Source organism: Phalangium opilio, unplaced genomic scaffold, assembly GCF_054372755.1.
Source record: "Phalangium opilio isolate 3A_F unplaced genomic scaffold, DU_Popi_V2 ptg000060l_1, whole genome shotgun sequence".
Taxonomy (NCBI): Eukaryota; Metazoa; Arthropoda; class Arachnida; order Opiliones; family Phalangiidae; genus Phalangium; species Phalangium opilio.
Genome location: NW_028324177.1, coordinates 9,741,358 through 9,768,324, shown reverse-complemented (window position 1 = coordinate 9,768,324; position 26,967 = coordinate 9,741,358). Strand labels below are relative to the sequence as shown.

General features: G+C 42.3%; 59 non-coding genes across 59 annotated transcripts; all 59 read right to left on the bottom strand.

Moving 5' to 3' along the window:
• Positions 1-169: 169 nt before the first annotated feature.
• Positions 170-241, bottom strand: TRNAE-UUC (transfer RNA glutamic acid (anticodon UUC)). The gene has a single exon. It is a non-coding gene; the product is annotated as a tRNA-Glu (tRNA).
• Positions 242-306: 65 nt separating this feature from the next.
• TRNAE-UUC (transfer RNA glutamic acid (anticodon UUC)) lies at positions 307-378 on the bottom strand. Its single transcript has one exon. It is a non-coding gene; the product is annotated as a tRNA-Glu (tRNA).
• A 201-nt stretch (positions 379-579) lies between these two features.
• Positions 580-651, bottom strand: TRNAE-CUC (transfer RNA glutamic acid (anticodon CUC)). Its single transcript has one exon. It is a non-coding gene; the product is annotated as a tRNA-Glu (tRNA).
• A 202-nt stretch (positions 652-853) lies between these two features.
• On the bottom strand, positions 854-925 carry TRNAE-UUC (transfer RNA glutamic acid (anticodon UUC)). The gene has a single exon. It is a non-coding gene; the product is annotated as a tRNA-Glu (tRNA).
• A 65-nt stretch (positions 926-990) lies between these two features.
• On the bottom strand, positions 991-1,062 carry TRNAE-UUC (transfer RNA glutamic acid (anticodon UUC)). The gene has a single exon. It is a non-coding gene; the product is annotated as a tRNA-Glu (tRNA).
• A 202-nt stretch (positions 1,063-1,264) lies between these two features.
• TRNAE-CUC (transfer RNA glutamic acid (anticodon CUC)) lies at positions 1,265-1,336 on the bottom strand. The gene has a single exon. It is a non-coding gene; the product is annotated as a tRNA-Glu (tRNA).
• A 1,020-nt stretch (positions 1,337-2,356) lies between these two features.
• On the bottom strand, positions 2,357-2,428 carry TRNAE-CUC (transfer RNA glutamic acid (anticodon CUC)). Its single transcript has one exon. It is a non-coding gene; the product is annotated as a tRNA-Glu (tRNA).
• A 201-nt stretch (positions 2,429-2,629) lies between these two features.
• TRNAE-UUC (transfer RNA glutamic acid (anticodon UUC)) lies at positions 2,630-2,701 on the bottom strand. The gene has a single exon. It is a non-coding gene; the product is annotated as a tRNA-Glu (tRNA).
• Positions 2,702-3,449: 748 nt separating this feature from the next.
• On the bottom strand, positions 3,450-3,521 carry TRNAE-UUC (transfer RNA glutamic acid (anticodon UUC)). Its single transcript has one exon. It is a non-coding gene; the product is annotated as a tRNA-Glu (tRNA).
• A 65-nt stretch (positions 3,522-3,586) lies between these two features.
• Positions 3,587-3,658, bottom strand: TRNAE-UUC (transfer RNA glutamic acid (anticodon UUC)). The gene has a single exon. It is a non-coding gene; the product is annotated as a tRNA-Glu (tRNA).
• A 201-nt stretch (positions 3,659-3,859) lies between these two features.
• TRNAE-CUC (transfer RNA glutamic acid (anticodon CUC)) lies at positions 3,860-3,931 on the bottom strand. Its single transcript has one exon. It is a non-coding gene; the product is annotated as a tRNA-Glu (tRNA).
• A 202-nt stretch (positions 3,932-4,133) lies between these two features.
• On the bottom strand, positions 4,134-4,205 carry TRNAE-UUC (transfer RNA glutamic acid (anticodon UUC)). The gene has a single exon. It is a non-coding gene; the product is annotated as a tRNA-Glu (tRNA).
• Positions 4,206-4,270: 65 nt separating this feature from the next.
• Positions 4,271-4,342, bottom strand: TRNAE-UUC (transfer RNA glutamic acid (anticodon UUC)). The gene has a single exon. It is a non-coding gene; the product is annotated as a tRNA-Glu (tRNA).
• Positions 4,343-4,817: 475 nt separating this feature from the next.
• On the bottom strand, positions 4,818-4,889 carry TRNAE-CUC (transfer RNA glutamic acid (anticodon CUC)). The gene has a single exon. It is a non-coding gene; the product is annotated as a tRNA-Glu (tRNA).
• A 201-nt stretch (positions 4,890-5,090) lies between these two features.
• On the bottom strand, positions 5,091-5,162 carry TRNAE-UUC (transfer RNA glutamic acid (anticodon UUC)). The gene has a single exon. It is a non-coding gene; the product is annotated as a tRNA-Glu (tRNA).
• A 748-nt stretch (positions 5,163-5,910) lies between these two features.
• TRNAE-UUC (transfer RNA glutamic acid (anticodon UUC)) lies at positions 5,911-5,982 on the bottom strand. Its single transcript has one exon. It is a non-coding gene; the product is annotated as a tRNA-Glu (tRNA).
• Positions 5,983-6,047: 65 nt separating this feature from the next.
• Positions 6,048-6,119, bottom strand: TRNAE-UUC (transfer RNA glutamic acid (anticodon UUC)). The gene has a single exon. It is a non-coding gene; the product is annotated as a tRNA-Glu (tRNA).
• Positions 6,120-7,004: 885 nt separating this feature from the next.
• Positions 7,005-7,076, bottom strand: TRNAE-UUC (transfer RNA glutamic acid (anticodon UUC)). The gene has a single exon. It is a non-coding gene; the product is annotated as a tRNA-Glu (tRNA).
• Positions 7,077-7,141: 65 nt separating this feature from the next.
• TRNAE-UUC (transfer RNA glutamic acid (anticodon UUC)) lies at positions 7,142-7,213 on the bottom strand. Its single transcript has one exon. It is a non-coding gene; the product is annotated as a tRNA-Glu (tRNA).
• Positions 7,214-7,415: 202 nt separating this feature from the next.
• Positions 7,416-7,487, bottom strand: TRNAE-CUC (transfer RNA glutamic acid (anticodon CUC)). Its single transcript has one exon. It is a non-coding gene; the product is annotated as a tRNA-Glu (tRNA).
• A 611-nt stretch (positions 7,488-8,098) lies between these two features.
• Positions 8,099-8,170, bottom strand: TRNAE-CUC (transfer RNA glutamic acid (anticodon CUC)). The gene has a single exon. It is a non-coding gene; the product is annotated as a tRNA-Glu (tRNA).
• Positions 8,171-9,466: 1,296 nt separating this feature from the next.
• Positions 9,467-9,538, bottom strand: TRNAE-UUC (transfer RNA glutamic acid (anticodon UUC)). The gene has a single exon. It is a non-coding gene; the product is annotated as a tRNA-Glu (tRNA).
• A 65-nt stretch (positions 9,539-9,603) lies between these two features.
• Positions 9,604-9,675, bottom strand: TRNAE-UUC (transfer RNA glutamic acid (anticodon UUC)). The gene has a single exon. It is a non-coding gene; the product is annotated as a tRNA-Glu (tRNA).
• Positions 9,676-9,877: 202 nt separating this feature from the next.
• Positions 9,878-9,949, bottom strand: TRNAE-CUC (transfer RNA glutamic acid (anticodon CUC)). Its single transcript has one exon. It is a non-coding gene; the product is annotated as a tRNA-Glu (tRNA).
• A 202-nt stretch (positions 9,950-10,151) lies between these two features.
• TRNAE-UUC (transfer RNA glutamic acid (anticodon UUC)) lies at positions 10,152-10,223 on the bottom strand. The gene has a single exon. It is a non-coding gene; the product is annotated as a tRNA-Glu (tRNA).
• Positions 10,224-10,288: 65 nt separating this feature from the next.
• Positions 10,289-10,360, bottom strand: TRNAE-UUC (transfer RNA glutamic acid (anticodon UUC)). The gene has a single exon. It is a non-coding gene; the product is annotated as a tRNA-Glu (tRNA).
• Positions 10,361-10,562: 202 nt separating this feature from the next.
• On the bottom strand, positions 10,563-10,634 carry TRNAE-CUC (transfer RNA glutamic acid (anticodon CUC)). The gene has a single exon. It is a non-coding gene; the product is annotated as a tRNA-Glu (tRNA).
• A 611-nt stretch (positions 10,635-11,245) lies between these two features.
• On the bottom strand, positions 11,246-11,317 carry TRNAE-CUC (transfer RNA glutamic acid (anticodon CUC)). The gene has a single exon. It is a non-coding gene; the product is annotated as a tRNA-Glu (tRNA).
• A 1,022-nt stretch (positions 11,318-12,339) lies between these two features.
• On the bottom strand, positions 12,340-12,411 carry TRNAE-UUC (transfer RNA glutamic acid (anticodon UUC)). The gene has a single exon. It is a non-coding gene; the product is annotated as a tRNA-Glu (tRNA).
• A 65-nt stretch (positions 12,412-12,476) lies between these two features.
• On the bottom strand, positions 12,477-12,548 carry TRNAE-UUC (transfer RNA glutamic acid (anticodon UUC)). Its single transcript has one exon. It is a non-coding gene; the product is annotated as a tRNA-Glu (tRNA).
• Positions 12,549-12,750: 202 nt separating this feature from the next.
• On the bottom strand, positions 12,751-12,822 carry TRNAE-CUC (transfer RNA glutamic acid (anticodon CUC)). The gene has a single exon. It is a non-coding gene; the product is annotated as a tRNA-Glu (tRNA).
• A 65-nt stretch (positions 12,823-12,887) lies between these two features.
• On the bottom strand, positions 12,888-12,959 carry TRNAE-CUC (transfer RNA glutamic acid (anticodon CUC)). Its single transcript has one exon. It is a non-coding gene; the product is annotated as a tRNA-Glu (tRNA).
• Positions 12,960-13,570: 611 nt separating this feature from the next.
• Positions 13,571-13,642, bottom strand: TRNAE-CUC (transfer RNA glutamic acid (anticodon CUC)). The gene has a single exon. It is a non-coding gene; the product is annotated as a tRNA-Glu (tRNA).
• Positions 13,643-13,844: 202 nt separating this feature from the next.
• On the bottom strand, positions 13,845-13,916 carry TRNAE-UUC (transfer RNA glutamic acid (anticodon UUC)). The gene has a single exon. It is a non-coding gene; the product is annotated as a tRNA-Glu (tRNA).
• Positions 13,917-13,981: 65 nt separating this feature from the next.
• TRNAE-UUC (transfer RNA glutamic acid (anticodon UUC)) lies at positions 13,982-14,053 on the bottom strand. The gene has a single exon. It is a non-coding gene; the product is annotated as a tRNA-Glu (tRNA).
• A 202-nt stretch (positions 14,054-14,255) lies between these two features.
• TRNAE-CUC (transfer RNA glutamic acid (anticodon CUC)) lies at positions 14,256-14,327 on the bottom strand. The gene has a single exon. It is a non-coding gene; the product is annotated as a tRNA-Glu (tRNA).
• A 202-nt stretch (positions 14,328-14,529) lies between these two features.
• TRNAE-UUC (transfer RNA glutamic acid (anticodon UUC)) lies at positions 14,530-14,601 on the bottom strand. The gene has a single exon. It is a non-coding gene; the product is annotated as a tRNA-Glu (tRNA).
• Positions 14,602-14,666: 65 nt separating this feature from the next.
• TRNAE-UUC (transfer RNA glutamic acid (anticodon UUC)) lies at positions 14,667-14,738 on the bottom strand. Its single transcript has one exon. It is a non-coding gene; the product is annotated as a tRNA-Glu (tRNA).
• Positions 14,739-14,940: 202 nt separating this feature from the next.
• On the bottom strand, positions 14,941-15,012 carry TRNAE-CUC (transfer RNA glutamic acid (anticodon CUC)). The gene has a single exon. It is a non-coding gene; the product is annotated as a tRNA-Glu (tRNA).
• A 611-nt stretch (positions 15,013-15,623) lies between these two features.
• TRNAE-CUC (transfer RNA glutamic acid (anticodon CUC)) lies at positions 15,624-15,695 on the bottom strand. Its single transcript has one exon. It is a non-coding gene; the product is annotated as a tRNA-Glu (tRNA).
• Positions 15,696-16,717: 1,022 nt separating this feature from the next.
• On the bottom strand, positions 16,718-16,789 carry TRNAE-UUC (transfer RNA glutamic acid (anticodon UUC)). Its single transcript has one exon. It is a non-coding gene; the product is annotated as a tRNA-Glu (tRNA).
• A 65-nt stretch (positions 16,790-16,854) lies between these two features.
• Positions 16,855-16,926, bottom strand: TRNAE-UUC (transfer RNA glutamic acid (anticodon UUC)). Its single transcript has one exon. It is a non-coding gene; the product is annotated as a tRNA-Glu (tRNA).
• A 202-nt stretch (positions 16,927-17,128) lies between these two features.
• On the bottom strand, positions 17,129-17,200 carry TRNAE-CUC (transfer RNA glutamic acid (anticodon CUC)). Its single transcript has one exon. It is a non-coding gene; the product is annotated as a tRNA-Glu (tRNA).
• Positions 17,201-17,265: 65 nt separating this feature from the next.
• TRNAE-CUC (transfer RNA glutamic acid (anticodon CUC)) lies at positions 17,266-17,337 on the bottom strand. The gene has a single exon. It is a non-coding gene; the product is annotated as a tRNA-Glu (tRNA).
• Positions 17,338-17,948: 611 nt separating this feature from the next.
• On the bottom strand, positions 17,949-18,020 carry TRNAE-CUC (transfer RNA glutamic acid (anticodon CUC)). Its single transcript has one exon. It is a non-coding gene; the product is annotated as a tRNA-Glu (tRNA).
• A 202-nt stretch (positions 18,021-18,222) lies between these two features.
• Positions 18,223-18,294, bottom strand: TRNAE-UUC (transfer RNA glutamic acid (anticodon UUC)). Its single transcript has one exon. It is a non-coding gene; the product is annotated as a tRNA-Glu (tRNA).
• A 748-nt stretch (positions 18,295-19,042) lies between these two features.
• TRNAE-UUC (transfer RNA glutamic acid (anticodon UUC)) lies at positions 19,043-19,114 on the bottom strand. Its single transcript has one exon. It is a non-coding gene; the product is annotated as a tRNA-Glu (tRNA).
• A 2,387-nt stretch (positions 19,115-21,501) lies between these two features.
• Positions 21,502-21,573, bottom strand: TRNAE-CUC (transfer RNA glutamic acid (anticodon CUC)). Its single transcript has one exon. It is a non-coding gene; the product is annotated as a tRNA-Glu (tRNA).
• A 201-nt stretch (positions 21,574-21,774) lies between these two features.
• TRNAE-UUC (transfer RNA glutamic acid (anticodon UUC)) lies at positions 21,775-21,846 on the bottom strand. Its single transcript has one exon. It is a non-coding gene; the product is annotated as a tRNA-Glu (tRNA).
• A 338-nt stretch (positions 21,847-22,184) lies between these two features.
• TRNAE-UUC (transfer RNA glutamic acid (anticodon UUC)) lies at positions 22,185-22,256 on the bottom strand. Its single transcript has one exon. It is a non-coding gene; the product is annotated as a tRNA-Glu (tRNA).
• Positions 22,257-22,593: 337 nt separating this feature from the next.
• TRNAE-UUC (transfer RNA glutamic acid (anticodon UUC)) lies at positions 22,594-22,665 on the bottom strand. The gene has a single exon. It is a non-coding gene; the product is annotated as a tRNA-Glu (tRNA).
• Positions 22,666-23,412: 747 nt separating this feature from the next.
• On the bottom strand, positions 23,413-23,484 carry TRNAE-CUC (transfer RNA glutamic acid (anticodon CUC)). The gene has a single exon. It is a non-coding gene; the product is annotated as a tRNA-Glu (tRNA).
• A 201-nt stretch (positions 23,485-23,685) lies between these two features.
• TRNAE-UUC (transfer RNA glutamic acid (anticodon UUC)) lies at positions 23,686-23,757 on the bottom strand. Its single transcript has one exon. It is a non-coding gene; the product is annotated as a tRNA-Glu (tRNA).
• Positions 23,758-24,095: 338 nt separating this feature from the next.
• TRNAE-UUC (transfer RNA glutamic acid (anticodon UUC)) lies at positions 24,096-24,167 on the bottom strand. Its single transcript has one exon. It is a non-coding gene; the product is annotated as a tRNA-Glu (tRNA).
• A 337-nt stretch (positions 24,168-24,504) lies between these two features.
• Positions 24,505-24,576, bottom strand: TRNAE-UUC (transfer RNA glutamic acid (anticodon UUC)). Its single transcript has one exon. It is a non-coding gene; the product is annotated as a tRNA-Glu (tRNA).
• A 65-nt stretch (positions 24,577-24,641) lies between these two features.
• Positions 24,642-24,713, bottom strand: TRNAE-UUC (transfer RNA glutamic acid (anticodon UUC)). The gene has a single exon. It is a non-coding gene; the product is annotated as a tRNA-Glu (tRNA).
• An 886-nt stretch (positions 24,714-25,599) lies between these two features.
• On the bottom strand, positions 25,600-25,671 carry TRNAE-CUC (transfer RNA glutamic acid (anticodon CUC)). Its single transcript has one exon. It is a non-coding gene; the product is annotated as a tRNA-Glu (tRNA).
• A 612-nt stretch (positions 25,672-26,283) lies between these two features.
• On the bottom strand, positions 26,284-26,355 carry TRNAE-UUC (transfer RNA glutamic acid (anticodon UUC)). The gene has a single exon. It is a non-coding gene; the product is annotated as a tRNA-Glu (tRNA).
• Positions 26,356-26,694: 339 nt separating this feature from the next.
• On the bottom strand, positions 26,695-26,766 carry TRNAE-CUC (transfer RNA glutamic acid (anticodon CUC)). Its single transcript has one exon. It is a non-coding gene; the product is annotated as a tRNA-Glu (tRNA).
• Between the last annotated feature and the right edge of the window lie 201 nt (positions 26,767-26,967).

The following is a 26,967-nucleotide window of genomic DNA, read 5'->3' as shown; positions in this document are numbered from 1 at the left end:
TCGTTGACTAATAAAGTTTTTAGAAAACTGACCTCAGATACCGGGACTTGAACAAGTGCCTTCTGGGTGAAGGCAGATATCCTAGCCACTAGACCATATCGGATCTGCTTGGGTTTTACCAAATGAGTTCCTAGTATCGTTTCTTAATAAAAAAATTTTGAAAACTGTCCTCCGACACCGGGAATTGAACCCGGGCCTTCTGGGTGAAAGCCAGATATCCTAGCCACTAGACCATATCGGTTCTATTTGGTTTCTCACAATTGAGCTCATAGTATCGTTGACTAATAAAGTTTTTAGAAAACTGACCTCCGATACCGGGAATTGAACCCGGGCCTTCTGGTTGAAAACCAGATATCCTAGCCATTAAACCATATCGGATCCGTTTGGTTTGTCACAATTGAGCTCCTAGAATCGTTGATTAATAAAAAATTTAGAAAACTGACCTCAGATACCGGGAATTGAACAAGTGCCTTCTGGGTGAAGCCAGATATCCTAGCCACTAGACCATATCGGATCTGCTTGGGTTTTAACAATTGAGTTCCTTGTATCGTTTCTTAATAAAGTTTTTAGAAAACTGACCTCCGATACCGGGAATTGAACCCGGGCCTTCTGGGTGAGAGCCAGATATCCCAGCCACTAGACCATATCGGATCTGCTTGAGATTTCACCATTGAGCTTCTTCTATCGTTTCATAATAAAGATTTTAGAAAACTGACCTCAGATACCGGGAATTGAACAAGTGCCTTCTGGGTGAAGCCAGATATCCTAGCCACTAGACCATATCGGATCTGCTTGGGTTTTACCAAATGAGTTCCTAGTATCGTTTCTTAATAAAAAATTTTTGAAAACTGACGTCCGACACCGGGAATTGAACCCGGGCCTTCTGGGTGAAAGCCAGATATCCTAGCCACTAAACCATATCGGATCTGTTTGGTTTCTCACAATTGAGCTCATAGTATCGTTGACTAATAAAGTTTTTAGAAAACTGACCTCCGATACCGGGAATTGAACCCGGGCCTTCTGGGTGAAAACCAGATATCCTAGCCATTAAACCATATCGGATCCGTTTGGTTTGTCACAATTGAGCTCATAGTATCGTTGACTAATAAAGTTTTTAGAAAACTGACCTCCGATACCAGGAATTGAACCCGGGTCTTCTGGGTGAAAGCCAGATATCCTAGCCACAAGACCATATCGGATCTGCGTGAGTTTTCACAATTGAGCTCATAGTATCGTTGACTAATAAAGTTTTTAGAAAACTGACCTCCGATACCGGGAATTGAACCCGGGCCTTCTGGGTGAGAGCCAGATATCCCAGCCACTAGACCATATCGGATCTGCTTGAGATTTCACCATTGAGCTTCTTCTATCGTTTCATAATAAAGATTTTAGAAAACTGACCTCAGATACCGGGAATTGAACAAGTGCCTTCTGAGTGAAGCCAGATATCCTAGCCACTAGACCATATCGGATCTGCTTGGGTTTTAACAATTGAGTTCCTAGTATCGTTTCTTAATAAAGAATTTAGAAAACTGACCTCCGATACCGGGAACTGAACCCGAGACTTCTGGGTGAAAGCCAGATATCCTAGCCACTAGACCATATCGGACCCGTTTGGTTTGTCACAATTGAGCTCCTAGTATCGCTGATTAATAATTTTTTAGAAAACTGACCTCCGATACCGGGAATTATACCCGGGCCTTCTGGGTGAAAGCCAGATATCCTAGCCACTAGACCATATCGGATCTGCTTGACTTTTCACCATTGAGCGTCTTCTATCGTTTCATAATAAAGATTTTAGAAAACTGACCTGCGATAACAGGAATTGAACCCGGGCCTTCTGGGTGAGAGCCAGATATCCTAGCCACTAGACCATATCGGATCCGTTAGGTTTGTCACAATTGAGCTCATAGTATCGTTGACTAATAAATTTTTTAGAAAACTGAAATCCGATACCGGGAAATGAACCCGAGCCTTCTGGGTTAAGCCAGATATCCTAGCCACTAGACCATATCGGATCTGCTCGGGTTTTAACAATTGAGCTTCTTCTATCGTTTCATAATAAAGATTTTAGAAAACTGACCTCAGATACCGGGAATTGAACAAGTGCCTTCTGGGTGAAGCCAGATATCCTAGCCACTAGACCATATCGGATCTGCTTGGGTTTTAACAATTGAGTTCCTAGTATCGTTTCTTAATAAAGAATTTAGAAAACTGACCTCCGATACCAGGAATTGAACCCGGGTCTTCTGGTTGAAGGCCAGATATCCTAGCCAATAGACCATATCGGATCTATTTGGTTTCTCACAATTGAGCTCATAGTATCGTTGACTAATAAAGTTTTTAGAAAACTGACCTCCGATACCGGGAATTGAACCCAGGCCTTCTGGGTGAGAGCCAGATATCCTAGCCACTAGACCATATCGGATCCGTTTGGTTTGTCACAAGTGAGCTACTAGAATCGTTGATTAATAAATTTTTTAGAAAACTGACCTCCGATACCGGGAATTAAACCAGGGCCTTCTGAGTTAAGCCAGATATCCTAGCCCCTAGACAATATCGGATCTATTCGGGTTTTAACAATTGAGTTCCTAGTATCGTTTCTTAATAAAGAATTTAGAAAACTGCCCTCCGATACCGGGAATTGAACCCGGGCCTTCTGGGTGAAAGCCAGATATCCTAGCCACTAGACCATATCGGATCTGCTTGAGTTTTCAACATTAAGCTTCTTCTATCGTTTCATAATAAAGATTTTAGAAAACTGACCTCAGATACCGGGAATTGAACAAGTGCCTGCTGGGTGAAGCCAGATATCCTAGCCACTAGACCATATCGGATCTGCTTATGTTTTAACAATTGAGTTCCTAGTATCGTTTCTTAGTAAAGAATTTAGATAACTGACCTCCGATACCGGGAATTGAACCCAGGCCTTCTGGGTGAAAGCCAGACTGCCTATCCATTAGACCATATCGGATCTGCTTGGGTTTTCACTATTGAGCTTCTTGTATCGTTTCATAATAAAGATTTTAGAAAACTGACCTCCGAAACCCGGAATTGAACCCGGGCCTTCTGGGTGAAAGCCAGATATTCTAGCCACTAGACCATATCGGATCTGCTTGAGTTTTCAACATTAAGCTTCTTCTATCGTTTCATAATAAAGATTTTAGAAAACTGACCTCAGCTACCGGGAATTGAACAAGTGCCTTCTGGGTGAAGCCAGATATCCTAGCCACTAGACCATATCGGATCTATTTGGTTTCTCACAATTGAGCTCATAGTATCGTTGACTAATAAAGTTTTTAGAAAACTGACCTCAGATACCGGGACTTGAACAAGTGCCTTCTGGGTGAAGGCAGATATCCTAGCCACTAGACCATATCGGATCTGCTTGGGTTTTACCAAATGAGTTCCTAGTATCGTTTCTTAATAAAAAAATTTTGAAAACTGTCCTCCGACACCGGGAATTGAACCCGGGCCTTCTGGGTGAAAGCCAGATATCCTAGCCACTAGACCATATCGGTTCTATTTGGTTTCTCACAATTGAGCTCATAGTATCGTTGACTAATAAAGTTTTTAGAAAACTGACCTCCGATACCGGGAATTGAACCCGGGCCTTCTGGTTGAAAACCAGATATCCTAGCCATTAAACCATATCGGATCCGTTTGGTTTGTCACAATTGAGCTCCTAGAATCGTTGATTAATAAAAAATTTAGAAAACTGACCTCAGATACCGGGAATTGAACAAGTGCCTTCTGGGTGAAGCCAGATATCCTAGCCACTAGACCATATCGGATCTGCTTGGGTTTTAACAATTGAGTTCCTTGTATCGTTTCTTAATAAAGTTTTTAGAAAACTGACCTCCGATACCGGGAATTGAACCCGGGCCTTCTGGGTGAGAGCCAGATATCCCAGCCACTAGACCATATCGGATCTGCTTGAGATTTCACCATTGAGCTTCTTCTATCGTTTCATAATAAAGATTTTAGAAAACTGACCTCAGATACCGGGAATTGAACAAGTGCCTTCTGGGTGAAGCCAGATATCCTAGCCACTAGACCATATCGGATCTGCTTGGGTTTTACCAAATGAGTTCCTAGTATCGTTTCTTAATAAAAATTTTTTGAAAACTGACGTCCGACACCGGGAATTGAACCCGGGCCTTCTGGGTGAAAGCCAGATATCCTAGCCACTAAACCATATCGGATCTGTTTGGTTTCTCACAATTGAGCTCATAGTATCGTTGACTAATAAAGTTTTTAGAAAACTGACCTCCGATACCGGGAATTGAACCCGGGCCTTCTGGGTGAAAACCAGATATCCTAGCCATTAAACCATATCGGATCCGTTTGGTTTGTCACAATTGAGCTCATAGTATCGTTGACTAATAAAGTTTTTAGAAAACTGACCTCCGATACCAGGAATTGAACCCGGGTCTTCTGGGTGAAAGCCAGATATCCTAGCCACAAGACCATATCGGATCTGCGTGAGTTTTCACAATTGAGCTCATAGTATCGTTGACTAATAAAGTTTTTAGAAAACTGACCTCAGATACCGGGAATTGAACAAGTGCCTTCTGGGTGAAGCCAGATATCCTAGCCACTAGACCATATCGGATCTGCTTGGGTTTTAACAATTGAGTTCCTAGTATCGTTTCTTAATAAAGAATTTAGAAAACTGACCTCCGATACCAGGAATTGAACCCGGGTCTTCTGGTTGAAGGCCAGATATCCTAGCCAATAGACCATATCGGATCTATTTGGTTTCTCACAATTGAGCTCATAGTATCGTTGACTAATAAAGTTTTTAGAAAACTGACCTCCGATACCGGGAATTGAACCCAGGCCTTCTGGGTGAGAGCCAGATATCCTAGCCACTAGACCATATCGGATCCGTTTGGTTTGTCACAAGTGAGCTACTAGAATCGTTGATTAATAAATTTTTTAGAAAACTGACCTCCGATACCGGGAATTAAACCAGGGCCTTCTGAGTTAAGCCAGATATCCTAGCCCCTAGACAATATCGGATCTATTCGGGTTTTAACAATTGAGTTCCTAGTATCGTTTCTTAATAAAGAATTTAGAAAACTGCCCTCCGATACCGGGAATTGAACCCGGGCCTTCTGGGTGAAAGCCAGATATCCTAGCCACTAGACCATATCGGATCTGCTTGAGTTTTCAACATTAAGCTTCTTCTATCGTTTCATAATAAAGATTTTAGAAAACTGACCTCAGATACCGGGAATTGAACAAGTGCCTGCTGGGTGAAGCCAGATATCCTAGCCACTAGACCATATCGGATCTGCTTATGTTTTAACAATTGAGTTCCTAGTATCGTTTCTTAGTAAAGAATTTAGATAACTGACCTCCGATACCGGGAATTGAACCCAGGCCTTCTGGGTGAAAGCCAGACTGCCTATCCATTAGACCATATCGGATCTGCTTGGGTTTTCACTATTGAGCTTCTTGTATCGTTTCATAATAAAGATTTTAGAAAACTGACCTCCGAAACCCGGAATTGAACCCGGGCCTTCTGGGTGAAAGCCAGATATTCTAGCCACTAGACCATATCGGATCTGCTTGAGTTTTCAACATTAAGCTTCTTCTATCGTTTCATAATAAAGATTTTAGAAAATTGACCTCAGCTACCGGGAATTGAACAAGTGCCTTCTGGGTGAAGCCAGATATCCTAGCCACTAGACCATATCGGATCTATTTGGTTTCTCACAATTGAGCTCATAGTATCGTTGACTAATAAAGTTTTTAGAAAACTGACCTCAGATACCGGGACTTGAACAAGTGCCTTCTGGGTGAAGGCAGATATCCTAGCCACTAGACCATATCGGATCTGCTTGGGTTTTACCAAATGAGTTCCTAGTATCGTTTCTTAATAAAAAAATTTTGAAAACTGTCCTCCGACACCGGGAATTGAACCCGGGCCTTCTGGGTGAAAGCCAGATATCCTAGCCACTAGACCATATCGGTTCTATTTGGTTTCTCACAATTGAGCTCATAGTATCGTTGACTAATAAAGTTTTTAGAAAACTGACCTCCGATACCGGGAATTGAACCCGGGCCTTCTGGTTGAAAACCAGATATCCTAGCCATTAAACCATATCGGATCCGTTTGGTTTGTCACAATTGAGCTCCTAGAATCGTTGATTAATAAAAAATTTAGAAAACTGACCTCAGATACCGGGAATTGAACAAGTGCCTTCTGGGTGAAGCCAGATATCCTAGCCACTAGACCATATCGGATCTGCTTGGGTTTTAACAATTGAGTTCCTTGTATCGTTTCTTAATAAAGTTTTTAGAAAACTGACCTCCGATACCGGGAATTGAACCCGGGCCTTCTCGGTGAGAGCCAGATATCCCAGCCACTAGACCATATCGGATCTGCTTAAGTTTTCACCATTGAGCTTCTTCTATCGTTTCATAATAAAGATTTTAGAAAACTGACCTCAGATACCGGGCTTTGAACAAGTGCCTTCTGGGTGAAGCCAGATATCCTAGCCACTAGACCATATCGGATCTGCTTGGGTTTTAACAATTGAGTTCCTAGTATCGTTTCTTAATAAAGAATTTAGAAAACTGACCTCCGATACCGGGAACTGAACCCGGGCCTTCTGGGTGAAGGCCAGATATCCTAGCCAATAGACCATATCGGATCTACTTGAGTTTTCACCATTGAGTTCCTAGTATCGTTTCTTAGTAAAGAATTAAGAAAACTGACCTCCGATACCGGGATTTGAACCCAGGCCTTCTGGGTGAAAGCCAGACTGCCTATCCACTAGACCATATCGGATCTGCTTGGGTTCTCACTATTGAGCTTCTTGTATCGTTTCATAATAAAGATTTTAGAAATCTGACCTCAGATACCGGGAATTGAACAAGTGCCTTCTGGGTGAAGCCAGATATCCTAGCCACTAGACCATATCGGATCTGCTTGGGTTTTACCAAATGAGTTCCTAGTATCGTTTCTTAATAAAAAAATTTTGAAAACTGACCTCCGACACCGGGAATTGAACCCGGGCCTTCTGGGTGAAAGCCAGATATCCTAGCCACTAGACCATATCGGATCTATTTGATTTCTCACAATTGAGCTCATAGTATCGTTGACTAATAAAGTTTTTAGAAAACTGACCTCCGATACCGGGAATTGAACCCGGGCCTTCTGGTTGAAAACCAGATATCCTAGCCATTAAACCATATCGGATCCGTTTGGTTTGTCACAATTGAGCTCCTAGAATCGTTGATTAATAAAAAATTTAGAAAACTGACCTCCGATACCAGGAATTGAACCCGGGTCTTCTGGGTGAAAGCCAGATATCCTAGCCACAAGACCATATCGGATCTGCTTGAGTTTTCACAATTGAGCTCATAGTATCGTTGACTAATAAAGTTTTTAGAAAACTGACCTCCGATACCGGGAATTGAACCCGGGCCATCTGGGTGAGAGCCAGATATCCCAGCCACTAGACCATATCGGATCTGCTTAAGTTTTCACCATTGAGCTTCTTCTATCGTTTCATAATAAAGATTATAGAAAACTGACCTCAGATACCGGGAATTGAACAAGTGCCTTCTGGGTGAAGCCAGATATCCTAGCCACTAGACCATATCGGATCTGCTTGGGTTTAAACAATTGAGTTCCTAGTATCGTTTCTTAATAAAGAATTTAGAAAACTGACCTCCGATACCGGGAACTGAACCCGGGCCTTCTGGGTGAAGGCCAGATATCCTAGCCAATAGACCATATCGGATCTACTTGAGTTTTCACCATTGAGTTCCTAGTATCGTTTCTTAGTAAAGAATTAAGAAAACTGACCTCCGATACCGGGAATTGAACCCAAGCCTTCTGGGTGAAAGCCAGACTGCCTATCCACTAGACCATATCGGATCTGCTTGGATTTTCACTATTGAGCTTCTTGTATCGTTTCATAATAAAGATTTTAGAAAACTGACCTCAGATACCGGGAATTGAACAAGTGCCTTCTGGGTGAAGCCAGATATCCTAGCCACTAGACCATATCGGATCTGCTTGGGTTTTAACAATTGAGTTCCTAGTATCGTTTCTTAATAAAGTTTTTAGAAAACTGACCTCCGATACCGGGAATTGAACCCGGGCCTTCTGGGTGAGAGCCAGATATCAAAGCCACTAGACCATATCGGATCTGCTTGAGTTTTCACCATTGAGCTTCTTCTATCGTTTCATAATAAAGATTTTAGAAAACTGACCTCGGATACCGGGAATTGAACAAGTGCCTTCTGGGTGAAGCCAGATATCCTAGCCACTAGACCATATCGGATCTGCTTGGGTTTTACCAAATGAGTTCCTAGTATCGTTTCTTAATAAAGAATTTAGAAAACTGACCTCCGATACCGGGAACTGAACCCGGGCCTTCTGGGTGAAGGCCAGATATCCTAGCCAATAGACCATATCGGATCTACTTGAGTTTTCACCATTGAGTTCCTAGTATCGTTTCTTAGTAAAGAATTAAGAAAACTGACCACCGATACCGGGAATTGAACCCAAGCCTTCTGGGTGAAAGCCAGACTGCCTATCCACTAGACCATATCGGATCTGCTTGGGTTTTCACTATTGAGCTTCTTGTATCGTTTCATAATAAAGATTTTAGAAAACGGACCTCAGATACCGGGAATTGAACAAGTGCCTTCTGGGTGAAGCCAGATATCCTAGCCACTAGACCATATCGGATCTGCTTGGGTTTTAACAATTGAGTTCCTAGTATCGTTTCTTAATAAAGAATTTAGAAAACTGACCTCCGATACCGGGAACTGAACCCGGGCCTTCTGGGTGAAGGCCAGATATCCTAGCCAATATACCATATCGGATCTACTTGAGTTTTCACCATTGAGTTCCTAGTATCGTTTCTTAGTAAAGAATTAAGAAAACTGACCTCCGATACCGGGAATTGAACCCAGGCCTTCTGGGTGAAAGCCAGACTGCCTATCCACTAGACCATATCGGATCTGCTTGGGTTTTCACTATTGAGCTTCTTGTATCGTGACATAATAAAGATTTTAGAAAACTGACCTCAGATACCGGGAATTGAACAAGTGCCTTCTGGGTGAAGCCAGATATCCTAGCCACTAGACCATATCGGATCTGCTTGGGTTTTACCAAATGAGTTCCTAGTATCGTTTCTTAATAAAAAAATTTTGAAAACTGACCTCCGACACCGGGAATTGAACCCGGGCCTTCTGGGTGAAAGCCAGACTGCCTATCCACTAGACCATATCGGATCTGCTTGGGTTCTCACTATTGAGCTTCTTGTATCGTTTCATAATAAAGATTTTAGAAATCTGACCTCAGATACCGGGAATTGAACAAGTGCCTTCTGGGTGAAGCCAGATATCCTAGCCACTAGACCATATCGGATCTGCTTGGGTTTTACCAAATGAGTTCCTAGTATCGTTTCTTAATAAAAAAATTTTGAAAACTGACCTCCGACACCGGGAATTGAACCCGGGCCTTCTGGGTGAAAGCCAGATATCCTAGCCACTAGACCATATCGGATCTATTTGATTTCTCACAATTGAGCTCATAGTATCGTTGACTAATAAAGTTTTTAGAAAACTGACCTCCGATACCGGGAATTGAACCCGGGCCTTCTGGTTGAAAACCAGATATCCTAGCCATTAAACCATATCGGATCCGTTTGGTTTGTCACAATTGAGCTCCTAGAATCGTTGATTAATAAAAAATTTAGAAAACTGACCTCCGATACCAGGAATTGAACCCGGGTCTTCTGGGTGAAAGCCAGATATCCTAGCCACAAGACCATATCGGATCTGCTTGAGTTTTCACAATTGAGCTCATAGTATCGTTGACTAATAAAGTTTTTAGAAAACTGACCTCCGATACCGGGAATTGAACCCGGGCCATCTGGGTGAGAGCCAGATATCCCAGCCACTAGACCATATCGGATCTGCTTAAGTTTTCACCATTGAGCTTCTTCTATCGTTTCATAATAAAGATTATAGAAAACTGACCTCAGATACCGGGAATTGAACAAGTGCCTTCTGGGTGAAGCCAGATATCCTAGCCACTAGACCATATCGGATCTGCTTGGGTTTTACCAAATGAGTTCCTAGTATCGTTTCTTAATAAAAAAATTTTGAAAACTGACCTCCGACACCGGGAATTGAACCCGGGCCTTCTGGGTGAAAGCCAGATATCCTAGCCACTAGACCATATCGGATCTATTTGATTTCTCACAATTGAGCTCATAGTATCGTTGACTAATAAAGTTTTTAGAAAACTGACCTCCGATACCGGGAATTGAACCCGGGCCTTCTGGTTGAAAACCAGATATCCTAGCCATTAAACCATATCGGATCCGTTTGGTTTGTCACAATTGAGCTCCTAGAATCGTTGATTAATAAAAAATTTAGAAAACTGACCTCCGATACCAGGAATTGAACCCGGGTCTTCTGGGTGAAAGCCAGATATCCTAGCCACAAGACCATATCGGATCTGCTTGAGTTTTCACAATTGAGCTCATAGTATCGTTGACTAATAAAGTTTTTAGAAAACTGACCTCCGATACCGGGAATTGAACCCGGGCCATCTGGGTGAGAGCCAGATATCCCAGCCACTAGACCATATCGGATCTGCTTAAGTTTTCACCATTGAGCTTCTTCTATCGTTTCATAATAAAGATTATAGAAAACTGACCTCAGATACCGGGAATTGAACAAGTGCCTTCTGGGTGAAGCCAGATATCCTAGCCACTAGACCATATCGGATCTGCTTGGGTTTAAACAATTGAGTTCCTAGTATCGTTTCTTAATAAAGAATTTAGAAAACTGACCTCCGATACCGGGAACTGAACCCGGGCCTTCTGGGTGAAGGCCAGATATCCTAGCCAATAGACCATATCGGATCTACTTGAGTTTTCACCATTGAGTTCCTAGTATCGTTTCTTAGTAAAGAATTAAGAAAACTGACCTCCGATACCGGGAATTGAACCCAAGCCTTCTGGGTGAAAGCCAGACTGCCTATCCACTAGACCATATCGGATCTGCTTGGATTTTCACTATTGAGCTTCTTGTATCGTTTCATAATAAAGATTTTAGAAAACTGACCTCAGATACCGGGAATTGAACAAGTGCCTTCTGGGTGAAGCCAGATATCCTAGCCACTAGACCATATCGGATCTGCTTGGGTTTTAACAATTGAGTTCCTAGTATCGTTTCTTAATAAAGTTTTTAGAAAACTGACCTCCGATACCGGGAATTGAACCCGGGCCTTCTGGGTGAGAGCCAGATATCAAAGCCACTAGACCATATCGGATCTGCTTGAGTTTTCACCATTGAGCTTCTTCTATCGTTTCATAATAAAGATTTTAGAAAACTGACCTCGGATACCGGGAATTGAACAAGTGCCTTCTGGGTGAAGCCAGATATCCTAGCCACTAGACCATATCGGATCTGCTTGGGTTTTACCAAATGAGTTCCTAGTATCGTTTCTTAATAAAGAATTTAGAAAACTGACCTCCGATACCGGGAACTGAACCCGGGCCTTCTGGGTGAAGGCCAGATATCCTAGCCAATAGACCATATCGGATCTACTTGAGTTTTCACCATTGAGTTCCTAGTATCGTTTCTTAGTAAAGAATTAAGAAAACTGACCACCGATACCGGGAATTGAACCCAAGCCTTCTGGGTGAAAGCCAGACTGCCTATCCACTGGACCATATCGGATCTGCTTGGGTTTTCACTATTGAGCTTCTTGTATCGTTTCATAATAAAGATTTTAGAAAACGGACCTCAGATACCGGGAATTGAACAAGTGCCTTCTGGGTGAAGCCAGATATCCTAGCCACTAGACCATATCGGATCTGCTTGGGTTTTAACAATTGAGTTCCTAGTATCGTTTCTTAATAAAGAATTTAGAAAACTGACCTCCGATACCGGGAACTGAACCCGGGCCTTCTGGGTGAAGGCCAGATATCCTAGCCAATAGACCATATCGGATCTACTTGAGTTTTCACCATTGAGTTCCTAGTATCGTTTCTTAGTAAAGAATTAAGAAAACTGACCTCCGAGACCGGGAATTGAACCCAGGCCTTCTGGGTGAAAGCCAGACTGCCTATCCACTAGACCATATCGGATCTGCTTGGGTTTTCACTATTGAGCTTCTTGTATCGTGACATAATAAAGATTTTAGAAAACTGACCTCAGATACCGGGAATTGAACAAGTGCCTTCTGGGTGAAGCCAGATATCCTAGCCACTAGACCATATCGGATCTGCTTGGGTTTTACCAAATGAGTTCCTAGTATCGTTTCTTAATAAAAAAATTTTGAAAACTGACCTCCGACACCGGGAATTGAACCCGGGCCTTCTGGGTGAAAGCCAGATATCCTAGCCACTAGACCATATCGGATCTATTTGGTTTCTCACAATTGAGCTCATAGTATCGTTGACTAATAAAGTTTTTAGAAAACTGACCTCCGATACCGGGAATTGAACCCGGGCCTTCTGGTTGAAAACCAGATATCCTAGCCATTAAACCATATCGGATCCGTTTGGTTTGTCACAATTGAGCTCCTAGAATCGTTGATTAATAAAAAATTTAGAAAACTGACCTCCGATACCAGGAATTGAACCCGGGTCTTCTGGGTGAAAGCCAGATATCCTAGCCACAAGACCATATCGGATCTGCTTGGGTTTTAAAAATTGAGTTCCTAGTATCGTTTCTTAATAAAGTTTTTAGAAAACTGACCTCCGATACCGGGAATTGAACCCGGGCCTTCTGGGTGAGAGCCAGATATCCCAGCCACTAGACCATATCGGATCTGCTTGAGTTTTCACCATTGAGCTTCTTCTATCGTTTCATAAAAAAGATTTTAGAAAACTGACCTCCGATACCGGGAATTGAACCCGGGCCATCTGGGTGAGAGCCAGATATCCCAGCCACTAGACCATATCGAATCTGCTTATGTTTTCACCATTGAGCTTCTTCTATCGTTTCATAATAAAGATTTTAGAAAACTGACCTCAGATACCGGGAATTTAACAAGCGCCTTCTGGGTGAAGCCAGATATCCTAGCCACTAGACCATATCGGATCTGCTTGGGTTTTAACAATTGAGTTCCTAGTATCGTTTCTTAATAAAGAATTTAGAAAACTGACCTCCGATACCGGGAACTGAACCCGGGCCTTCTGGGTGAAGGCCAGATATCCTAGCCAATAGACCATATCGGATCTACTTGAGTTTTCACCATTGAGTTCCTAGTATCGTTTCTTAGTAAAGAATTAAGAAAACTAACCTCCGATACCGGGAATTGAACCCAAGCCTTCTGGCTGAAAGCCAGACTGCCTATCCACTAGACCATATCGGATCTGCTTGGGGTTTCACTATTGAGCTTCTTGTATCGTTTCATAATAAAGATTTTAGAAAACTGACCTCAGATACCGGGAATTGAACAAGTGCCTTCTGGGTGAAGCCAGATATCCTAGCCACTAGACCATATCGGATCTGCTTGGGTTTTAACAATTGAGTTCCTAGTATCGTTTCTTAATAAAGTTTTTAGAAAACTGACCTCCGATACCGGGAATTGAACCCGGGCCTTCTGGGTGAGAGCCAGATATCCCAGCCACTAGACCATATCGGATCTGCTTGGGTTCTCACTATTGAGCTTCTTGTATCGTTTCATAATAAAGATTTTAGAAATCTGACCTCAGATACCGGGAATTGAACAAGTGCCTTCTGGGTGAAGCCAGATATCCTAGCCACTAGACCATATCGGATCTGCTTGGGTTTTACCAAATGAGTTCCTAGTATCGTTTCTTAATAAAAAAATTTTGAAAACTGACCTCCGACACCGGGAATTGAACCCGGGCCTTCTGGGTGAAAGCCAGATATCCTAGCCACTAGACCATATCGGATCTATTTGATTTCTCACAATTGAGCTCATAGTATCGTTGACTAATAAAGTTTTTAGAAAACTGACCTCCGATACCGGGAATTGAACCCGGGCCTTCTGGTTGAAAACCAGATATCCTAGCCATTAAACCATATCGGATCCGTTTGGTTTGTCACAATTGAGCTCCTAGAATCGTTGATTAATAAAAAATTTAGAAAACTGACCTCCGATACCAGGAATTGAACCCGGGTCTTCTGGGTGAAAGCCAGATATCCTAGCCACAAGACCATATCGGATCTGCTTGAGTTTTCACAATTGAGCTCATAGTATCGTTGACTAATAAAGTTTTTAGAAAACTGACCTCCGATACCGGGAATTGAACCCGGGCCATCTGGGTGAGAGCCAGATATCCCAGCCACTAGACCATATCGGATCTGCTTAAGTTTTCACCATTGAGCTTCTTCTATCGTTTCATAATAAAGATTATAGAAAACTGACCTCAGATACCGGGAATTGAACAAGTGCCTTCTGGGTGAAGCCAGATATCCTAGCCACTAGACCATATCGGATCTGCTTGGGTTTTACCAAATGAGTTCCTAGTATCGTTTCTTAATAAAAAAATTTTGAAAACTGACCTCCGACACCGGGAATTGAACCCGGGCCTTCTGGGTGAAAGCCAGATATCCTAGCCACTAGACCATATCGGATCTATTTGATTTCTCACAATTGAGCTCATAGTATCGTTGACTAATAAAGTTTTTAGAAAACTGACCTCCGATACCGGGAATTGAACCCGGGCCTTCTGGTTGAAAACCAGATATCCTAGCCATTAAACCATATCGGATCCGTTTGGTTTGTCACAATTGAGCTCCTAGAATCGTTGATTAATAAAAAATTTAGAAAACTGACCTCCGATACCAGGAATTGAACCCGGGTCTTCTGGGTGAAAGCCAGATATCCTAGCCACAAGACCATATCGGATCTGCTTGAGTTTTCACAATTGAGCTCATAGTATCGTTGACTAATAAAGTTTTTAGAAAACTGACCTCCGATACCGGGAATTGAACCCGGGCCATCTGGGTGAGAGCCAGATATCCCAGCCACTAGACCATATCGGATCTGCTTAAGTTTTCACCATTGAGCTTCTTCTATCGTTTCATAATAAAGATTATAGAAAACTGACCTCAGATACCGGGAATTGAACAAGTGCCTTCTGGGTGAAGCCAGATATCCTAGCCACTAGACCATATCGGATCTGCTTGGGTTTAAACAATTGAGTTCCTAGTATCGTTTCTTAATAAAGAATTTAGAAAACTGACCTCCGATACCGGGAACTGAACCCGGGCCTTCTGGGTGAAGGCCAGATATCCTAGCCAATAGACCATATCGGATCTACTTGAGTTTTCACCATTGAGTTCCTAGTATCGTTTCTTAGTAAAGAATTAAGAAAACTGACCTCCGATACCGGGAATTGAACCCAAGCCTTCTGGGTGAAAGCCAGACTGCCTATCCACTAGACCATATCGGATCTGCTTGGATTTTCACTATTGAGCTTCTTGTATCGTTTCATAATAAAGATTTTAGAAAACTGACCTCAGATACCGGGAATTGAACAAGTGCCTTCTGGGTGAAGCCAGATATCCTAGCCACTAGACCATATCGGATCTGCATGGGTTTTAACAATTGAGTTCCTAGTATCGTTTCTTAATAAAGTTTTTAGAAAACTGACCTCCGATACCGGGAATTGAACCCGGGCCTTCTGGGTGAGAGCCAGATATCAAAGCCACTAGACCATATCGGATCTGCTTGAGTTTTCACCATTGAGCTTCTTCTATCGTTTCATAATAAAGATTTTAGAAAACTGACCTCGGATACCGGGAATTGAACAAGTGCCTTCTGGGTGAAGCCAGATATCCTAGCCACTAGACCATATCGGATCTGCTTGGGTTTTACCAAATGAGTTCCTAGTATCGTTTCTTAATAAAGAATTTAGAAAACTGACCTCCGATACCGGGAACTGAACCCGGGCCTTCTGGGTGAAGGCCAGATATCCTAGCCAATAGACCATATCGGATCTACTTGAGTTTTCACCATTGAGTTCCTAGTATCGTTTCTTAGTAAAGAATTAAGAAAACTGACCACCGATACCGGGAATTGAACCCAAGCCTTCTGGGTGAAAGCCAGACTGCCTATCCACTAGACCATATCGGATCTGCTTGGGTTTTCACTATTGAGCTTCTTGTATCGTTTCATAATAAAGATTTTAGAAAACGGACCTCAGATACCGGGAATTGAACAAGTGCCTTCTGGGTGAAGCCAGATATCCTAGCCACTAGACCATATCGGATCTGCTTGGGTTTTAACAATTGAGTTCCTAGTATCGTTTCTTAATAAAGAATTTAGAAAACTGACCTCCGATACCGGGAACTGAACCCGGGCCTTCTGGGTGAAGGCCAGATATCCTAGCCAATAGACCATATCGGATCTACTTGAGTTTTCACCATTGAGTTCCTAGTATCGTTTCTTAGTAAAGAATTAAGAAAACTGACCTCCGATACCGGGAATTGAACCCAGGCCTTCTGGGTGAAAGCCAGACTGCCTATCCACTAGACCATATCGGATCTGCTTGGGTTTTCACTATTGAGCTTCTTGTATCGTGACATAATAAAGATTTTAGAAAACTGACCTCAGATACCGGGAATTGAACAAGTGCCTTCTGGGTGAAGCCAGATATCCTAGCCACTAGACCATATCGGATCTGCTTGGGTTTTACCAAATGAGTTCCTAGTATCGTTTCTTAATAAAAAAATTTTGAAAACTGACCTCCGACACCGGGAATTGAACCCGGGCCTTCTGGGTGAAAGCCAGATATCCTAGCCACTAGACCATATCGGATCTATTTGGTTTCTCACAATTGAGCTCATAGTATCGTTGACTAATAAAGTTTTTAGAAAACTGACCTCCGATACCGGGAATTGAACCCGGGCCTTCTGGTTGAAAACCAGATATCCTAGCCATTAAACCATATCGGATCCGTTTGGTTTGTCACAATTGAGCTCCTAGAATCGTTGATTAATAAAAAATTTAGAAAACTGACCTCCGATACCAGGAATTGAACCCGGGTCTTCTGGGTGAAAGCCAGATATCCTAGCCACAAGACCATATCGGATCTGCTTGGGTTTTAAAAATTGAGTTCCTAGTATCGTTTCTTAATAAAGTTTTTAGAAAACTGACCTCCGATACCGGGAATTGAACCCGGGCCTTCTGGGTGAGAGCCAGATATCCCAGCCACTAGACCATATCGGATCTGCTTGAGTTTTCACCATTGAGCTTCTTCTATCGTTTCATAAAAAAGATTTTAGAAAACTGACCTCCGATACCGGGAATTGAACCCGGGCCATCTGGGTGAGAGCCAGATATCCCAGCCACTAGACCATATCGAATCTGCTTATGTTTTCACCATTGAGCTTCTTCTATCGTTTCATAATAAAGATTTTAGAAAACTGACCTCAGATACCGGGAATTTAACAAGCGCCTTCTGGGTGAAGCCAGATATCCTAGCCACTAGACCATATCGGATCTGCTTGGGTTTTAACAATTGAGTTCCTAGTATCGTTTCTTAATAAAGAATTTAGAAAACTGACCTCCGATACCGGGAACTGAACCCGGGCCTTCTGGGTGAAGGCCAGATATCCTAGCCAATAGACCATATCGGATCTACTTGAGTTTTCACCATTGAGTTCCTAGTATCGTTTCTTAGTAAAGAATTAAGAAAACTAACCTCCGATACCGGGAATTGAACCCAAGCCTTCTGGCTGAAAGCCAGACTGCCTATCCACTAGACCATATCGGATCTGCTTGGGGTTTCACTATTGAGCTTCTTGTATCGTTTCATAATAAAGATTTTAGAAAACTGACCTCAGATACCGGGAATTGAACAAGTGCCTTCTGGGTGAAGCCAGATATCCTAGCCACTAGACCATATCGGATCTGCTTGGGTTTTAACAATTGAGTTCCTAGTATCGTTTCTTAATAAAGTTTTTAGAAAACTGACCTCCGATACCGGGAATTGAACCCGGGCCTTCTGGGTGAGAGCCAGATATCCCAGCCACTAGACCATATCGGATCTGCTTGAGATTTCACCATTGAGCTTCTTCTATCGTTTCATAATAAAGATTTTAGAAATCTGACCTCGGATACCGGGAATTGAACAAGTGCCTTCTGGGTGAAGCCAGATATCCTAGCCACTAGACCATATCGGATCTGCTTGGGTTTTACCAAATGAGTTCCTAGTATCGTTTCTTAATAAAAAATTTTTGAAAACTGACCTCCGATACCGGGAATTGAACCCGGGCCATCTGGGTGAAAGCCAGATATCCTAGCCACTAGACCATATCGGATCTATTTGGTTTCTCACAATTGAGCTAATAGTATCGTTGACTAATAAAGTTTTTAGAAAACTGACCTCCGATACCGGGAATTGAACCCGGGCCTTAGAGGTGAGAGCCAGATATCCTAGCCACTAGACCATATCGGATCTGCTTGAGATTTCACCATTGATCTTCTTCTATCGTTTCATAATAAAGATTTTAGAAAACTGACCTCAGATACCGGGAATTGAACAAGTGCCTTCTTAGTGAAGCCAGATATCCTAGCCACTAAACCATATCGGATCCGTTTGGTTTGTCACAAGTGAGCTCCTAGAATCGTTGATTAATAAATTTTTTAGAAAACTGACCTACGATACCGGGAATTAAACCAGTGCCTTCTGGGTTAAGCCAGATATCCTAGCCCCTAGACAATATCGGATCTATTCGGGTTTTAGCAATTGAGTTCCTAGTATCGTTTCTTAATAAAGAATTTAGAAAACTGCCCTCCGATACCGGGAATTGAACCCGGGCCATCTGGGTGAAAGCCAGACTGCCTATCCACTAGACCATATCGGATCTGCTTGGGTTTTAACAATTGAGTTCCTAGTATCGTTTCTTAATAAAGAATTTAGAAAACTGACCTCCGATACCGGGATTTGAACCCAGGCCTTCTGGGTGAAAGCCAGACTGCCTATCCACTAGACCATATCGGATCTGCTTGGGTTTTCACTATTGAGCTTCTTGTATCGTTTCATAATAAAGATTTTAGAAAACTGACCTCCGACACCGGGAATTGAACCCGGGCCTTCTGGGTGAAAGCCAGATATCCTAGCCACTAGACCATATCGGATCTATTTGATTTCTCACAATTGAGCTCATAGTATCGTTGACTAATAAAGTTTTTAGAAAACTGACCTCCGATACCGGGAATTGTACCCGGGCCTTCTGGTTGAAAACCAGATATCCTAGCCATTAAGCCATATCGAATCCGTTTGGTTTGTCACAATTGAGCTCCTAGAATCGTTGATTAATAAAAAATTTAGAAAACTGACCTCCGATACCAGGAATTGAACCCGGGTCTTCTGGGTGAAAGCCAGATATCCTAGCCACAAGACGATATCGGATCTGCTTGAGTTTTCACAATTGAGCTCATAGTATCGTTGACTAATCAAGTTTTTAGAAAACTGACCTACGATACCGGGAATTGAACCCGGGCCATCTGGGTGAGAGCCAGATATCCCAGCCACTAGACCATATCGGATCTGCTTAAGTTTTCACCATTGAGCTTCTTCTATCGTTTCATAATAAAGATTTTAGAAAACTGACCTCAGATACCGGGAATTGAACAAGTGCCTTCTGGGTGAAGCCAGATTTCCTAGCCACTAGACCATATCGGATCTGCTTGGGTTTTAACAATTGAGTTCCTAGTATCGTTTCTTAATAAAGAATTTAGAAAACTGACCTCCGATACCGGGAACTGAACCCGGGCCTTCTGGGTGAAGGCCAGATATCCTAGCCAATAGACCATATCGGATCTACTTGAGTTTTCACCATTGAGTTCCTAGTATCGTTTCTTAGTAAAGAATTAAGAAAACTGACCACCGATACCGGGAATTGAACCCAAGCCTTCTGGGTGAAAGCCAGACTGCCTATCCACTACACCATATCGGATCTGCTTGGGTTTTCACTATTGAGCTTCTTGTATCGTTTCATAATAAAGATTTTAGAAAACGGACCTCAGATACCGGGAATTGAACAAGTGCCTTCTGGGTGAAGCCAGACTGCCTATCCACTAGACCATATCGGATCTGCTTAAGTTTTCACTATTGAGCTTCTTGTATCGTTTCATAATAAAGATTTTAGAAAACTGACCTCAGATACCGGGAATTGAACAAGTGCCTTCTGGGTGAAGCCAGATATCCTAGCCACTATACCATATCGGATCTGCTTGGGTTTTAACAATTAAGTTCCTAGTATCGTTTCTTAATAAAAAATTTAGAAAACTGACCTCCGATACCGGGAATTGAACAAGTGCCTTCTGGGTGAGAGCCAGATATCCTAGCCACTAGACCATATCGGATCTGCTTGGGTTTTAACAATTGAGTTCCTAGTATCGTTTCTTAATAAAAAATTTAGAAAACTGACCTCCGATACCGGGAATTGAACCCGGGCCTTCAGGGTGAAAGACAGTTATCCTAGCCACTAGACCATATCGGGTCTGTTTCTGTTATCACCATTGAGCTTCTTCTATCGTTTCATAATAAAGATTTTAGAAAACTGACCTCAGATACCGGGAATTGAACAAGTGCCTTCTGAGTGAAGCCAGATATCCTAGCCACTAGACCATATCGGATCTGCTTGGGTTTTAACAATTGAGTTCCTAGTATCGTTTCTTAATAAAGAATTTAGAAAACTGACCTCCGATACCGGGAACTGAACCCTAGACTTCTGGGTGAAAGCCAGATATCCTAGCCACTAGACCATATCGGACCCGTTTGGTTTGTCACAATTGAGCTCCTAGTATCGCTGATTAATAATTTTTTAGAAAACTGACCTCCGATACCGGGAATTATACCCGGGCCTTCTGGGTGAAAGCCAGATATCCTAGCCACTAGACCATATCGGATCTGCTTGACTTTTCACCATTGAGCGTCTTCTATCGTTTCATAATAAAGATTTTAGAAAACTGACCTGCGATAACAGGAATTGAACCCGGGCCTTCTGGGTGAGAGCCAGATATCCTAGCCACTAGACCATATCGGATCCGTTAGGTTTGTCACAATTGAGCTCATAGTATCGTTGACTAATAAAGTTTTTAGAAAACTGAAATCCGATACCGGGAAATGAACCCGAGCCTTCTGGGTTAAGCCAGATATCCTAGCCACTAGACCATATCGGATCTGCTCGGGTTTTAACAATTGAGCTTCTTCTATCGTTTCATAATAAAGATTTTAGAAAACTGACCTCAGATACCGGGAATTGAACAAGTGCCTTCTGGGTGAAGCCAGATATCCTAGCCACTAGACCATATCGGATCTGCTTGGGTTTTAACAATTGAGTTCCTAGTATCGTTTCTTAATAAAGAATTTAGAAAACTGACCTCCGATACCAGGAATTGAACCCGGTTCTTCTGGTTGAAGGCCAGATATCCTAGCCAATAGACCATATCGGATCTATTTGGTTTCTCACAATTGAGCTCATAGTATCGTTGACTAATAAAGTTTTTAGAAAACTGACCTCCGATACCGGGAATTGAACCCAGGCCTTCTGGGTGAGAGCCAGATATCCTAGCCACTGGACCATATCGGATCCGTTTGGTTTGTCACAAGTGAGCTACTAGAATCGTTGATTAATAAATTTTTTAGAAAACTGACCTCCGATACCGGGAATTAAACCAGGGCCTTCTGAGTTAAGCCAGATATCCTTGCCCCTAGACAATATCGGATCTATTCGGGTTTTAACAATTGAGTTCCTAGTATCGTTTCTTAATAAAGAATTTAGAAAACTGCCCTCCGATACCGGGAATTGAACCCGGGCCTTCTGGGTGAAAGCCAGATATCCTAGCCACTAGACCATATCGGATCTGCTTGAGTTTTCAACATTAAGCTTCTTCTATCGTTTCATAATAAAGATTTTAGAAAACTGACCTCAGATACCGGGAATTGAACAAGTGCCTGCTGGGTGAAGCCAGATATCCTAGCCACTAGACCATATCGGATCTGCTTATGTTTTAACAATTGAGTTCCTAGTATCGTTTCTTAGTAAAGAATTTAGATAACTGACCTCCGATACCGGGAATTGAACCCAGGCCTTCTGGGTGAAAGCCAGACTGCCTATCCATTAGACCATATCGGATCTGCTTGGGTTTTCACTATTGAGCTTCTTGTATCGTTTCATAATAAAGATTTTAGAAAACTGACCTCCGAAACCGGGAATTGAACCCGGGCCTTCTGGGTGAAAGCCAGATATTCTAGCCACTAGACCATATCGGATCTGCTTGAGTTTTCAACATTAAGCTTCTTCTATCGTTTCATAATAAAGATTTTAGAAAACTGACCTCAGCTACCGGGAATTGAACAAGTGCCTTCTGGGTGAAGCCAGATATCCTAGCCACTAGACCATATCGGATCTATTTGGTTTCTCACAATTGAGCTCATAGTATCGTTGACTAATAAAGTTTTTAGAAAACTGACCTCAGATACCGGGACTTGAACAAGTGCCTTCTGGGTGAAGGCAGATATCCTAGCCACTAGACCATATCGGATCTGCTTGGTTTTACCAAATGAGTTCCTAGTATCGTTTCTTAATAAAAAAATTTTGAAAACTGTCCTCCGACACCGGGAATTGAACCCGGGCCTTCTGGGTGAAAGCCAGATATCCTAGCCACTAGACCATATCGGACCCGTTTGGTTTGTCACAATTGAGCTCCTAGTATCGCTGATTAATAATTTTTTAGAAAACTGACCTCCGATACCGGGAATTATACCCGGGCCTTCTGGGTGAAAGCCAGATATCCTAGCCACTAGACCATATCGGATCTGCTTGACTTTTCACCATTGAGCGTCTTCTATCGTTTCATAATAAAGATTTTAGAAAACTGACCTGCGATAACAGGAATTGAACCCGGGCCTTCTGGGTGAGAGCCAGATATCCTAGCCACTAGACCATATCGGATCCGTTAGGTTTGTCACAATTGAGCTCATAGTATCGTTGACTAATAAAGTTTTTAGAAAACTGAAATCCGATACCGGGAAATGAACCCGAGCCTTCTGGGTTAAGCCAGATATCCTAGCCACTAGACCATATCGGATCTGCTCGGGTTTTAACAATTGAGCTTCTTCTATCGTTTCATAATAAAGATTTTAGAAAACTGACCTCAGATACCGGGAATTGAACAAGTGCCTTATGGGTGAAGCCAGATATCCTAGCCACTAGACCATATCGGATCTGCTTGGGTTTTAACAATTGAGTTCCTAGTATCGTTTCTTAATAAAGAATTTAGAAAACTGACCTCCGATACCAGGAATTGAACCCGGTTCTTCTGGTTGAAGGCCAGATATCCTAGCCAATAGACCATATCGGATCTATTTGGTTTCTCACAATTGAGCTCATAGTATCGTTGACTAATAAAGTTTTTAGAAAACTGACCTCCGATACCGGGAATTGAACCCAGGCCTTCTGGGTGAGAGCCAGATATCCTAGCCACTAGACCATATCGGATCCGTTTGGTTTGTCACAAGTGAGCTACTAGAATCGTTGATTAATAAATTTTTTAGAAAACTGACCTCCGATACCGGGAATTAAACCAGGGCCTTCTGAGTTAAGCCAGATATCCTAGCCCCTAGACAATATCGGATCTATTCGGGTTTTAACAATTGAGTTCCTAGTATCGTTTCTTAATAAAGAATTTAGAAAACTGCCCTCCGATACCGGGAATTGAACCCGGGCCTTCTGGGTGAAAGCCAGATATCCTAGCCACTAGACCATATCGGATCTGCTTGAGTTTTCAACATTAAGCTTCTTCTATCGTTTCATAATAAAGATTTTAGAAAACTGACCTCAGATACCGGGAATTGAACAAGTGCCTGCTGGGTGAAGCCAGATATCCTAGCCACTAGACCATATCGGATCTGCTTATGTTTTAACAATTGAGTTCCTAGTATCGTTTCTTAGTAAAGAATTTAGATAACTGACCTCCGATACCGGGAATTGAACCCAGGCCTTCTGGGTGAAAGCCAGACTGCCTATCCATTAGACCATATCGGATCTGCTTGGGTTTTCACTATTGAGCTTCTTGTATCGTTTCATAATAAAGATTTTAGAAAACTGACCTCCGAAACCGGGAATTGAACCCGGGCCTTCTGGGTGAAAGCCAGATATTCTAGCCACTAGACCATATCGGATCTGCTTGAGTTTTCAACATTAAGCTTCTTCTATCGTTTCATAATAAAGATTTTAGAAAACTGACCTCAGCTACCGGGAATTGAACAAGTGCCTTCTGGGTGAAGCCAGATATCCTAGCCACTAGACCATATCGGATCTATTTGGTTTCTCACAATTGAGCTCATAGTATCGTTGACTAATAAAGTTTTTAGAAAACTGACCTCAGATACCGGGACTTGAACAAGTGCCTTCTGGGTGAAGGCAGATATCCTAGCCACTAGACCATATCGGATCTGCTTGGTTTTACCAAATGAGTTCCTAGTATCGTTTCTTAATAAAAAAATTTTGAAAACTGTCCTCCGACACCGGGAATTGAACCCGGGCCTTCTGGGTGAAAGCCAGATATCCTAGCCACTAGACCATATCGGTTCGATTTGGTTTCTCACAATTGAGCTCATAGTATCGTTGACTAATAAAGTTTTTAGAAAACTGACCTCCGATACCGGGAATTGAACCCGGGCCTTCTGGTTGAAAACCAGATATCCTAGCCATTAAACCATATCGGATCCGTTTGGTTTGTCACAATTGAGCTCCTAGAATCGTTGATTAATAAAAAATTTAGAAAACTGACCTCCGATACCAGGAATTGAACCCGGGTCTTCTGGGTGAAAGCCAGATATCCTAGCCACAAGACCATATCGGATCTGCTTGGGTTTTAACAATTGAGTTCCTAGTATCGTTTCTTAATAAAGAATTTAGAAAACTGACCTCCGATACCGGGAACTGAACCCGGGCCTTCTGGGTGAAGGCCAGATATCCTAGCCAATAGACCATATCGGATCTGCTTAAGTTTTCACCATTGAGCTTCTTCTATCGTTTCATAATAAAGATTTTAGAAAACTGACCTCAGATACCGGGAATTGAACAAGTGCCTTCTGGGTGAAGCCAGATATCCTAGCCACTAGACCATATCGGATCTGCTTGGGTTTAAACAATTGAGTTCCTAGTATCGTTTCTTAATAAAGAATTTAGAAAACTGACCTCCGATACCGGGAACTGAACCCGGGCCTTCTGGGTGAAGGCCAGATATCCTAGCCAATAGACCATATCGGATCTACTTGAGTTTTCACCATTGAGTTCCTAGTATCGTTTCTTAGTAAAGAATTAAGAAAACTGACCTCCGATACCGGGAATTGAACCCGGGTCTTCTGGGTGAAGGCCAGATATCCTAGCCAATAGACCATATCGGATCTACTTGAGTTTTCACCATTGAGTTCCTAGTATCGTTTCTTAGTAAAGAATTAAGAAAACTGACCTCCGATACCGGGAATTGAACCCGGGTCTTCTGGGTGAAAGCCAGATATCCTAGCCACAAGACCATATCGGATCTGCTTGAGTTTTCACAATTGAGCTCATAGTATCGTTGACTAATAAAGTTTTTAGAAAACTGACCTCCGATACCGGGAATTGAACCCGGGCCATCTGGGTGAGAGCCAGATATCCCAGCCACTAGACCATATCGGATCTGCTTAAGTTTTCACCATTGAGCTTCTTCTATCGTTTCATAATAAAGATTTTAGAAAACTGACCTCAGATACCGGGAATTGAACAAGTGCCTTCTGGGTGAAGCCAGATATCCTAGCCACTAGACCATATCGGATCTGCTTGGGTTTAAACAATTGAGTTCCTAGTATCGTTTCTTAATAAAGAATTTAGAAAACTGACCTCCGATACCGGGAACTGAACCCGGGCCTTCTGGGTGAAGGCCAGATATCCTAGCCAATAGACCATATCGGATCTACTTGAGTTTTCACCATTGAGTTCCTAGTATCGTTTCTTAGTAAAGAATTAAGAAAACTGACCTCCGATACCGGGAATTGAACCCAAGCCTTCTGGGTGAAAGCCAGACTGCCTATCCACTAGACCATATCGGATCTGCTTGGATTTTCACTATTGAGCTTCTTGTATCGTTTCATAATAAAGATTTTAGAAATCTGACCTCAGATACCGGGAATTGAACAAGTGCCTTCTGGGTGAAGCCAGATATCCTAGCCACTAGACCATATCGGATCTGCTTGGGTTTTACCAAATGAGTTCCTAGTATCGTTTCTTAATAAAAAAATTTTGAAAACTGACCTCCGACACCGGGAATTGAACCCGGGCCTTCTGGGTGAAAGCCAGATATCCTAGCCACTAGACCATATCGGATCTATTTGATTTCTCACAATTGAGCTCATAGTATCGTTGACTAATAAAGTTTTTAGAAAACGGACCTCCGATACCGGGAATTGAACCCGGGCCTTCTGGTTGAAAACTAGATATCCTAGCCATTAAACCATATCGGATCCGTTTGGTTTGTCACAATTGAGCTCCTAGAATCGTTGATTAATAAAAAATTTAGAAAACTGACCTCCGATACCAGGAATTGAACCCGGGTCTTCTGGGTGAAAGCCAGATATCCTAGCCACAAGACCATATCGGATCTGCTTGAGTTTTCACAATTGAGCTCATAGTATCGTTGACTAATAAAGTTTTTAGAAAACTGACCTCCGATACCGGGAATTGAACCCGGGCCATCTGGGTGAGAGCCAGATATCCCAGCCACTAGACCATATCGGATCTGCTTAAGTTTTCACCATTGAGCTTCTTCTATCGTTTCATAATAAAGATTTTAGAAAACTGACCTCAGATACCGGGAATTGATCAAGTGCCTTCTGGGTGAAGCCAGATATCCTAGCCACTAGACCATATCGGATCTGCTTGGGTTTAAACAATTGAGTTCCTAGTATCGTTTCTTAATAAAGAATTTAGAAAACTGAC